Raw genomic sequence first — 11,646 nt, 5'->3', positions numbered from 1 at the left:
ATGGCCAGCTTTAAGAAGAGTCTTGGTGAATCCAGACCTCTTCCATTTCACAATTACTGAGGCCACTGTACTCCTGGGAACACTGAAAGCTTTAGAAATTGTTGTATACCCTTGTCCTGGTCTATGCCTCACTGCTGTTAATTTTTGGGTCTACAGAGAATTCCTTGGACTTCATAGCTTCGTTTTTGCCCTGACATGCTGTGTGAATTGTGGGACCCCAAATAAACAGCTGTGTGCCTTTCTAATGTATGTCCAATCAATTCAGTTTGACACTGATGGTATCCAATTCAATCCAATCCATCACATCTCTAGGATAACTAAGGCAAACAGCATGCACCTGAGCACAATTTGTAGTGCTACACTAAACGGTGTGATCATTAGGGGGCAGTGCAGCACCCCAAACCCCAGACTCAAGTCCCACGTGCAAATGCAGGGTTAATTATTATTTTACAAAACATTTCTTTAATAAACACCAACACAAATCCAAATTTTTTTCTCTCTCTCTTTCTTTCATGCTTCTCTCCATTCCTTGCATTCAAACATTGCCTGTCCTCTAGGCTAAGAAAGTCCCAGCAGAGATCTTTAAGTAAGTAAAAACCCCAAAGGTAAACATATAAAAATTAGTAAACAGACAAATCACATCTTTATTACTTTGAAGCTTGTTTCTTTCTTACCTTGAAATTCCGGTCTTTTGTTACCTTGAAAATTCTGTCATCCTTATCTAAAATAACTATCTTACCTTCACATTAGAATTATAGTCAGATAAAACCCATCACTCTGAAACACGTGACCATCTAAACCTGCTAACTTTACATACTTGACAAGCTTGTTTTACCAAATGAGTTCAACATCTGCTACCGTAACTCCAAATCTGCAGCATGACTTTGTGATTCTTCCTTTAGATTGTTTAAACCTTACTCAAAAAACCAAATAAATGAACATGTATTCTCAGCTGCTTAAACTTTGGCTCCAAAGAGTGAATCACTTCATCTAACGCTTGGCTGAAACAGTGCACATGGGGAGCTTCCTTAGTGTCAGTAATGGGATCATCAGTAGACTTGTAACTAAACTGCCATTTTCTCTTTTGTCCTTGAATTGTTCCAGGCGTTCATCAACTCCACACAGTAAATAATGTGAAGTTGATGCCACAAGGAGTGGGTGGCACAAAGACAAAGAGTTGTGGTGAGCAATGACCGAAAAGTGATCTTAATCCACATTGCTCATGTTGGCAGATATGAGTTTTTTAAGCTTTAGGTTTTGATTACTTGATTATACTGGTTTTTTTTTTGCTTTCAGTCATCTCTCCTACTCCCAACTTTTTTTGTAGGGCGTTCCTTATTTTTCCAAGCTGGAAGTGACAACCCTGATGAGGGGCCCCCTGTAGGCGTGGAGTCTCTTTGAGTTAAATAGGTTCAGTTGGCCTAAGGCTAGCACAGATTACTGCAGTGGGATCTGTAAATATTTAACATGTCTGACAGAGCCCATCCTATACTGTCTAATGCTTTGTGCCATTTTGTTCTATCATTGACCCCTGAAAATAGAATTCAGATGATCTTTTGCCTTACTTACTATTAAGGAGTTTAGATACTGTGACTATTTGTGAGAAATCTGGTAGTTCACTATATGAAACAAAATTCTACATATGAAGTGTTTCTTGATATATCGTGAGTCTTTATTGTAATACTTTAAATAGGACATTTTTATTAAATCTTTATTTCATCAAAATTTGTCCTTTTCCACAATGTATGTTAAGACTCAAACATTATATGTATTTTTAAGAAAACTGATTAATGTAATGGGTGGCACGGTGGCGCAGTGGGTAGCGCTGCTGCCTCGCAGTTGGGAGACCTGGGGACCCAGGTTCGCTTCCCAGGTCCTCCCTGTGTGGAGTTTGCATGTTCTCCCCGTGTCTGCGTGGGTTTCCTCCGGGCGCTCCGGTTTCCTCCTACAGTCCAAAGACATGCAGGTTAGGTGCATTGGCGATTCTAAATTGGCCCTAGTGTGTGCTTGGTGTGTGGGTGTGTTTGTGTGTGTCCTGTGGTGGGTTGGCACCCTGCCCGGGATTGGTTCCTGCCTTGTGCCCTGTGTTGGCTGGGATTGGCTCCAGCAGACCCCCGTGACCCTGTGTTCGGATTCAGCGAGTTGGAAAATGGATGGATGATTAATGTAATGCAAAAAAAAGTATATTAACTAAAAAAAAACACTAGCTTTATAATTCCTCAAATTACTTTACACGAGGAGCCCACAAACCAGGAGCAAATGATTAGTAAATAACTAAAAACTAGCTTGAACACTTAGAAACGTTTTGTGGCTTACTATAAAGTGTTAGATTTCATACAAAGATGAATCCAAATTTGACTCCCAATTATGGTTCTTACAAAAAACAAAAGAAACTCATCTGGAAAAAAACGAAACACCGCGACAAACTCCAGTGGTTGTGTGGAGGCCCTGTGTGTACTCCAGATAAGGCTTAGCTCAGATGTTGTAGTTCCCATTGAGTGAGTCACTACTGCAGAATGAACTGCAACTCGCAAAATGCAACCAACATCTGTGAATAAGAGCCTGGTGTGCTGTGAGAGGCCATATACTGTAGACAAACTGACCAACTTCCACCTCACTATTATGGGGGTTTCGGGAATGGGGTGGCTGTTACATAGACTGCTGTAAACTTTACTTTAAGATTGTCCATCAAGGCTTCAGGTCCTCCTTATAACTTTAGAAACAAATACCCGACATCAGTCAGTGCAGTTTGGTTCAGCTGATGAAGTGAGACCTTAGAGCATTAGAACATTAGAACAGTCAAGATGAGAATAGGACATTCAGCTCAACAAAGCTCATTAGTCATATCCACTTCCCAAATAACATCAAGTTGACTTTTGAAAGTCCCTGAAGTCCTACAGTCTACTACTTGTGTCAGTGGTTCTCTGTGTAAAGAAAAACTTCCTAATATGAGTGTGAAATTTGCCCTTAATCAGTTGCTGTGTTCTTGTTGAACTCATTTTAAAATAACAGTCTTGATCCACTGTAATAATTACCTTCGTAATTTTAAACACTTCAGTCATGTCTCCTCTTAATCTGCATAAACTGCAAAGACTCAACTCTTTTAATCTTTCTTCATAATTCATCCCCTGCAGTTCTAGAATCAGTCTAGTCGCTCTTCTCTGGACTTTTTCTATGTCTTTTTTGTAGCCTGGAGACTAAAACTGCACACAGTACTCCAGATGAGGCCTCACCAGCGTGTTATAAAGCTTGAGCAGAACCTCTTGTGCTACTGTGTTACTTTCCTCATTTTTCAGCATTGTTGTGCATATCATTTGAGGTTTAATGGCAGCCTTTATTAACAGTTGTTTTCATAAAGTTAAGAGTACCGATGCCCCCCTTACCCAACATTGTGTGCACTTAACAAAGTGGTGGTGTCGCGTGACTGCCTACCAACCTCACACTCTGTAGTTCTTAGTTCAGCCTGGTCACAATCTGTGTGGAATTTTCCCCTTTTACCCACATGCTTGTCTATTTCCTCGCAGGCATTCCAGTTTCCTCCTACATCCTTGAGAGATACCTGACTCAGTAACATAACATTCTCCAACTCTCATAATGCAATTCAGGGTTACAATGGAGCACAGCCAGCCTGCCAGTATTGGGCACAAGAAAGGAACCAGACCGGGATAGGGTATCAGTACATTACAGGGCCCACTGACATGCCCAGTGTAAGCTTGACGCTATATAGCGCCTGACCCGACACAGATTGACACGAAGGCATGTGTACAATAAAATAAAGTATTTATTTTCTTCTCCTATGGGCACACGTCTTCCCCATGACCCACAGGTAATACACAGTCCCAGCATTAGTCACACCAGTACAACAAGCACTTCATCTCTTTGGCACCACCACTCCTCCCAAGCAACCTCGTCCTCCTCCACCCGTCTCTGGCCACTGAGTGGTGGTTGCTGGCTCCTTTTATAGTTCACCCGGAAGTTTTCCAGATACTTGATTACCGAGGTCCGGCTGCACTTCCGGGTGTGATGAATCTGCTACCCACACGGGCTCAGGAGTCCCAAACACAGCACCCCCTGGCAGTGCTGCACCCAATTCCCAGGGAGCCCTGTGGGAAACTGAGGCACTGCTCCATCCCAGGGGGGCAGCCATCTAGCGTCCAGGGGGAGGTATTGCACTGTCCAGGGCTGCTAACCCTGAATATAGTGTGCAGGGGCGTCCTGGCTGGGCATGGATGCCAGCCGCCTGCCACACCAGCCACATTCAGACTCACGTGTGCCCAAATGTGAATTAACACTCTGCATATAGTAACGCAAGTGATTTTGTGATGTGGGAGGAAAACCATAAAACCCAGCAAAAACTCCACTCTGACATGGAACTATTTGAAATCACTATGAAGACAATGGCTGGTGGTGGACTTTGAAACTGGGGCGCTGGATTGTTGAGGAGGTGTGTAATGTGATGAGTAGAGACTTTAAATCATGTTGGCTCAGTCCTCAACGCACTGTTTGACTTTGAGCAAGCCACTTACCTGGTAAAAAATATGCATGAAGCTTAATAAAGTGTACATTGATCTTGTATGGTGCTGCGGGTAAAGCCATCAGGTAGATATTACTAATAACACTAACACAAGAAAAAGCGACCGTGATGATCAACATCGTAACCTTGTCCTGTCACATTTTGGATTAAAGCACCTGCTAAGCAAACGCATGTAAATTCAAAGCAGACACAGAGTGAATGGGGAAATTCCACTCCGTTAGTAATGGGGCAGGATACGAAACGTTCACATGGGAGCTGAAAAGCAGCAGCACGAATCACTCTGCTCCAGTGTCACCCCCCATTTAGTCTGATGTGGTGAATTACACTAATAATCATAACATGCCCTTTAAAAGCAAAATCTTCTCATTTATTCATGTTTTTGCATACTGCAAATTTTTTAGTCAGTCTTCTTATACATTTATATTTTTTAAAAGCATGACTGCTAAACTGAAGTGCTACTAGTGACTGACATATTTAAAGATTTCATAGAAATTATAAGCTAGTTTTTCCATAATAGCTACAGCTGTCGGAGTCAGTAGCAAGATTCTTCACAGATTATCATGTTAACGAAACAAGTTAATCAAGGTAAGGTGCCTGTAGAAATAAAATATTTTTCTTGTTGTCCAAACATTAGGCACGAATTGACACCAAACACAAGCAGATGTGTTATCACCTTAGGCATATATGATTTAAATTTAGTGAGATAGCCTTTGCTGTGCAGCCTTGGGACTTCAGCTGTATGAAAGGTGTTGGAAAGTGACAGCTCATTTGTTCGGATGTATTGATGAAGTTACAGTATATTCTGCTAGAGCAGCACGGTGGCTCACAGGTTATCAATACTGCCTCACATGTCCTCGCGTTTGGGTTAGATTTCTGCACTTGAAGTTTACCCTTTCACTTTGCATCAGTATGGGTTTCCCTCCCAAATTTCAGAAAACTTGAACATAATTTGGAATTAAACTGCCCCCGGTGTGCGTGTGTGCACCCTGTGATTGACTTTCTGCTCCTGCTCCTCCATAACCCTGATCTGGGTCTGGGGGCTTGCAATGTACAGTATGTATGTTTGTCTGATTTAGTATTCCAGTGTCATCATGAATTGTTTCCAATTGTATAATGTTTTATTTTTGAACGGTGGCACTGCATTTAGAACTTGCCATAGCACAGTTTTTAAGCACTGATTCAATCATTCATTGGAGTTCCTTCTAGGTGAGGTTGACATTTTGTCCTCCAGTTATGGGCATTGTCTCATTCAGATTTATTCTCACTTTTATATTTTTCTATTAGTCTGTGCGTATGTCACTTTCAAGTATGAATGACTTTAGGATTCTTGCTGTAGGGACAGCCCCTGGGTACCCTGAACAAAATTAAAATTAACATAAAATAGATGAACGGACACATCTGTTATGATGAACTATTAGCCAGCAATGGTAATTAATAACAATTCCTTATTTATTAGTGGTGGTTTAAGCAACATGGAGCAATTGTTGACTGAGTTTAAATGATTTGCCTTTATGTTAATAGCAGCATGTTATAAATAGAGACTGCTTTAATTGCTACAGAATAAACCGTAGGAGTTAATTGTAATAACTTTAAGAGCCAAGGGAGGTACATCCCACATCTCTCTATTATAATAAAAAAATCCTGGCATGAGACGAAACTTTTTAGCCTGGGACGAGACGTGACTTTTTTAGACAGATACTTTCATGTCCCACGAGACGAGACTTTGTGCCAAGAGATTTAATCATGAAAAGAGTAGATGACAAGGTAGAACGTCGTAAAGAATTCAAAAACGTTGCAGCAATACACATGCAGAGCAGGTTAGAGATAATGAAAGTCCTAAACTTTGAAAGTCTCAAAAAAATGATAATAAAGATCGCATTAGCGCAAACAAACGGAAATTATTACTTGGGGAGATAATGGAACAGTGAAAAGAGATTGAATAAATTGTTCAGATTTAAGTCGGAGACTTGTAGATCATCTAATTCGTGTTGCCATCAGGGAAAAGTAGTGTTTCTTCCCAATGAATAGGCGTATCTGCGAGAATTAAAAGATTTGTTGTTTGGTGAAAGTGAAATCCACGAGAATGGCAGAGATGTGAAGCTGCTGGCTCATAGCGCAGACCAGGGGGTTGGTGAGCGAAGCGAGCAGGGGGCAAAGCCCCCTAGTAATATTTAAAATTAAAGAACATATTCAAAATTGTACATTGTAATAGCTATATTCTGTTAATGAATCTCAATGTATTCTGTTCTTAGCAACCAGCTGAGACATCATAAAATACCCTAGAATCTCTGAAAGGAGTGTTTGTGTAGCTGGAGCATTGTATTATTTTATTTTTAATGTGTTAAAATGTTTTGCAGCACATGCTTTTCTCTCTTTTATCCTTGGCTGTGCTTTTAAGTAATGACTGGAAAAAAACAATCTGCCTTTGTTAAGGATGAATTCAGCTACTTACTAAGGTGCATGCTGGATGACATAGTGAAACTTAACCCAGTCCTTCCCAGCCTGTGCCTTAGTGATTCACAGTGTCACTTAAGTTATAATGCAGTGAAGATTAGCAGTTTGTGTTGTTATTTAAAAAAACAAAAAGCAGAAAAAGCCTTTTTGCCAGAGAGGACATTCAGTCCTGAACCTTACAAGCCAAACGTTGTGACCGCAGAGTGCACTTCATAGTCATTAGTAAGTCCCAATTACAATGGGTGTGTTGTAACCATTTACATTTTTCATATAAGAAATGATCCACCCAGCGAGACAGATTGCAAGTGGTGAGTGACAAAAAGGGTCACAAGGGAGCATAATTCACTTTACTAGAGGGTCAAAGATGGGCATTAAAATGGAAAGGAAAATATTTCAATTCATGTTACTGTTTTGATCACTTTATTTCCCTACAAATATTACATTTTTCTGTTGTTTCTATAGGGTAATTTTATAATTATAATGGTAATGCCATTGCCCCATCATTCTATGAGTGAACGCTGTCTTGACTGCCACCATTGAACTCTTGATTTCCATGGCCATATTGTGTATGGTAACGATGCCAGTTGTTACTTGCGACCACAGACATTGTGATATGCGACATTATCACACTTTGGGTACCTAAGATGACACTGTTGTATTCACTTCATCCTAGCTTCTTGGTATCTCTGGAGGAATGTTCTGCTTGCCACACAATTAGGTTTAGGTAGCTAGTTTTGGCATTCAGCTTCCACTCCAGTTCTATGACTTCTGATTTTTGGCTTTGGTTCAGACTCCAGATTGTTAGTCTACTCGCTTTCTTGCTTTCTTAACCTTGATCTTGCTTCCTCCCATACAATCTATTGGTCTGGCATCCCTTTGTAACTCTGTTTCCAGCTGTACATGCTTTTCAACTGTAAAGGTTGTAGGACAAAGTGGACATTGCTCATTCTGCTAGGCATTTTGGTGACGCGCCAGGCCCAGAATAACAGGGATGCAGAAATACAGCTTCACCTTCCCCTAACTTGCATTCCAAATTAAGTGAGTGATCTCCACTTCTTACCAATCTCGGCTCGTACTTCGTCTGATAACAAATAGAGTTCAGCTGACATCTTTGCAGAGGCCCCTTCAGACCAAAAGTTGACATACGGACACTTGAGTCCAAACATTCAACAAATGACAACTGTGATGGACAAAACAACAGACCTATGAGAAGGCACTGATTTTGTAACTGGGAGTGGCTTTAATCCAATCACAAGAAGTTACACGTTCCTTCAAAAGCTAGCTGCACTCCTCACATGGGGGCATTCTCTCTGAAATGACCTCCGTACTTTCTGAAGCCTACTTCTCTCTGAAACCAAAAAGATGATGAGCTACTCTCTCTTTATAGAGCTGAAAGCTGACAAACTCGTCTCTCTGTGGATCTGAAAGCTGAGTTCCGCTCTGCCAAGACAAGCTCTGTTCCAGTATAAGAAGACTTAGTAGCAGCTACTACTTCAAGAAGAGAATTTTGGCATCTAAATTCTTGAGCCAGAAAGACTAATGCCTTTCCTATGAAGGTGCAGAGGACACAGCAAAGATCCTAACAGAGAACTGAGAAAAGAACAGCACCCCACAAGCAAAGGATCACGTGGCAAAGAAAAAGAGTGCACTCCAGCGCAAGAAGAATCCTCCATTTGTACTCCTAGCAGCAAGAACAGCAACAACGCCAGACAACAACAGACACCTTACTTAAAGACTTGCTGTGTATCATAAACTGTTTATCTGTGCCAAGATAAATCAGGACTGTAAATAGTAAGTAAACAGCCAGGCTCCTCTGTGGTTTATGTTTGTCTGTCTCATATGTCTTGTACCATCCTGTCCCCTATATCAGTATATGTGCAGTTGTCATAGTACTATAATCCTTGTGTTTATCAATAAAATGTATTAATCAGTTTCTTAAAACGAGTGTGCCTCAGTTATAAATAACTCTAACAGCCAGAGACCCCCTTGTACAACAGGGAAAGGTAAGATAAATTAATTAGGAGCCTTATTAAATTATTTAACTACTACGGGGGGCAAGCCCCCCTGGCACCTTTGGTGCCCAACCCCCAGTTGCGGCCAGTCTGCCACACACGCTGTGAAGAGGGTTGCTGAACGCACCCCAAGGAGACACGGTCGCTCCTCCAAAACCCCCTCTTAAACACTGATACAATGGGAAACATATACAGTTTTTGGCTTGCTGCTGCTGCTGTGTCATGTGATCTGTATCTCGCACGGCGTTTCAAACACGTGGGTGTAGTTACATTTCTAGGCACTCTTGGTTAAGTCTCATCTTGTGGGACACGAGTTCTTGATATTTTTTGTTTATAATTTAAAAATGGACTAAGAATCAGGAAATCTAGCAACATCACATTAAAGTTCGATAAATTCTGAAAAGACTGATACCAAACATATATATGTAGGTTTTAAAATAAGCCTGATTTAAAGCGTGACATTAAAACACATAAAATCGTTGCACAAAATCGTTGCACTTTTAGGCCTAGGATTTTATATATATATAGAGTAGATTTACCAGCATTGCCAGAGGCAAAACAGATAATTAATTAACCAAGTTACATTTCTTCATTTTCCTACAAGGTGGCAACAGGAACAAACAAACTCAGAACTGATAAACTGGACAAAACCTGCACAACCTGATATTCTCATTGAAGCTACTCAAGTAGTGTTTTATTTCATGAAGATGTCTTTATTTTTAAACAAAGATCAGACATCTCTCTCATGCAAGACTGGATCTTAAATAACGTGGTCACCACAATGTTACAGCACTTCTTATGGAACCATGTAGTAATGTCATTTGAAACGAGAAGTTATAAATGTAACAGTGATAAAAAAAAAAACATTTTAATAAGCCAATTCAGCAAAGCAATATAATGCTCAGATCTTGCTAGGCAGACAGTTGTTGCTCATATGAAATTTTTTTCTGTAATGCCAGCAACTGAGCAATGTGCTTGAACATGTTATTTTTTTAAACTAGGACATTGCTCAAAAATTGAGATGCTTAAATAAATCTGCAGTTTTTTCTGTTGTTTCTGTTCTCATGTTTTCTATTTGTTCACATTATCAGCTTATACTTTCACATTTCCAGTTTCATCTGTCATTAGTCCTTGCTTATAACATTTTTGAACACCTCTCACTCTGCTCCTTTGTTATCGTTCTCTTCATTTCTCTTCATCGTTCTCTTCAGCCTCACTCACACTGGCCATGTTTTTATGCCATTCTGCCACTCACCACTCGCCAAAATGCTATGATTTAAGGGTTTTGAACTTAGTTGAATCCATTTCTGCACTTTTGCTTATTTGTTTATTATTATTATTATTATTATTATTATTATTTTTCTTATACATATCTTCACATTGGCAGTGTTGTTATTCTTTTATCATTATTTTGCTTTACCATTGAACATTGCTTTACCATTTTTTATTTTCTTTTTTATCAATGGTTACCACCATTTTACATATTTTTGAATGACTGCGGTCGTTTTGTCAGTTTGACAGCTCCATGTTGCGACCATTTGATGTCCAAAAATGCGACATGTGATGTCATCCTGCTGAGGCTATATAAGATGGTTACGGACAATCCAAGTCTGCTAAGTTTTATAGATTGTGAAAAATGTTGCAGAGTTTTGCTAATTCAACCTATTTAAGAACCTTAAAATGAATCTTTCAATTTGAGTTGACATCTGGTTTGCGTATTGAGTTTTATTTTTGCGCGACTGCGCATTCTGCACCACAAACCTGATATAGGTGTATTGAATGAATGCGTAATTAGGCCTCGAGCTGTAGTCGAAATCGCCTTTCAGGCCTCTAGAGCTTTAATCGAAGTCGCCTTTCTCTTTGAATTTTCGCGGCCGTAGTCGCCTTTCTCTTTGATTTTTCGCGGCCGTAAATCCGCCGCCTGCCGCGATGTCGGTCTCGTAAAGTTTTTCGGGCAACTGCGCAGAAGGCGACTGCACATTCGGCTTCGGACGGATGTGAGTGAGTGAGTGAGTGAGTGAGTGAGTGAGTGAGTGAGTGAGTGAGTGAGTGAGTGAGTGAGTGAGTGAGTGAGTGAGGAGACTGGCGAATTATGTATTAAGATGTGCTATAGAAATAAATGTTGTTGTTGTATATAATAATACATGCAACTCGACAAAAATCAGTATCTTGAACTCTTTGTCTCTACTATCCTGTAGAAGAGAAACTAAGAAATTACAACATTTTTAATGAAAAGGTGTTCTTTCAAAAGATCCCGAAACATGAGAAATTTGGATGCATTTCGGTAGATCATTGCACAGCTTTGAAGCAAGAATGAAGAACACAGTGTCTAATCTTGGCACATCTGGCAAGAGGAGGAATGGTCAGCAGATAGGCAGAGGCAGAACGGAGACTTCATGAATGGACATATGAAGAGACCAAAGACTGGAGCTATTCATGAGCAGAACTTTCAGGTCAACACAAGACTCTTTATACTTAGTTTCCATTTTGGCTTTGGCCCCCGTCTGTTCCTGGCACTGTTTCTGTCCCTCTTTGTCTTTAGAGTTTTCCAAATTGCATCAAACTCAATGAAACCATTTCCAAGAGAGTCTGCCAGCTCCAATCTTCCTCCCTCTCCTATCCAAATTCCCGAGTCAACCAAGGGTG

The sequence above is a fragment of the Erpetoichthys calabaricus genome, chromosome 13 (genome assembly GCF_900747795.2).
Source record: "Erpetoichthys calabaricus chromosome 13, fErpCal1.3, whole genome shotgun sequence".
NCBI lineage: Eukaryota > Metazoa > Chordata > Cladistia > Polypteriformes > Polypteridae > Erpetoichthys > Erpetoichthys calabaricus.
This window is presented reverse-complemented; position numbering follows the sequence as displayed.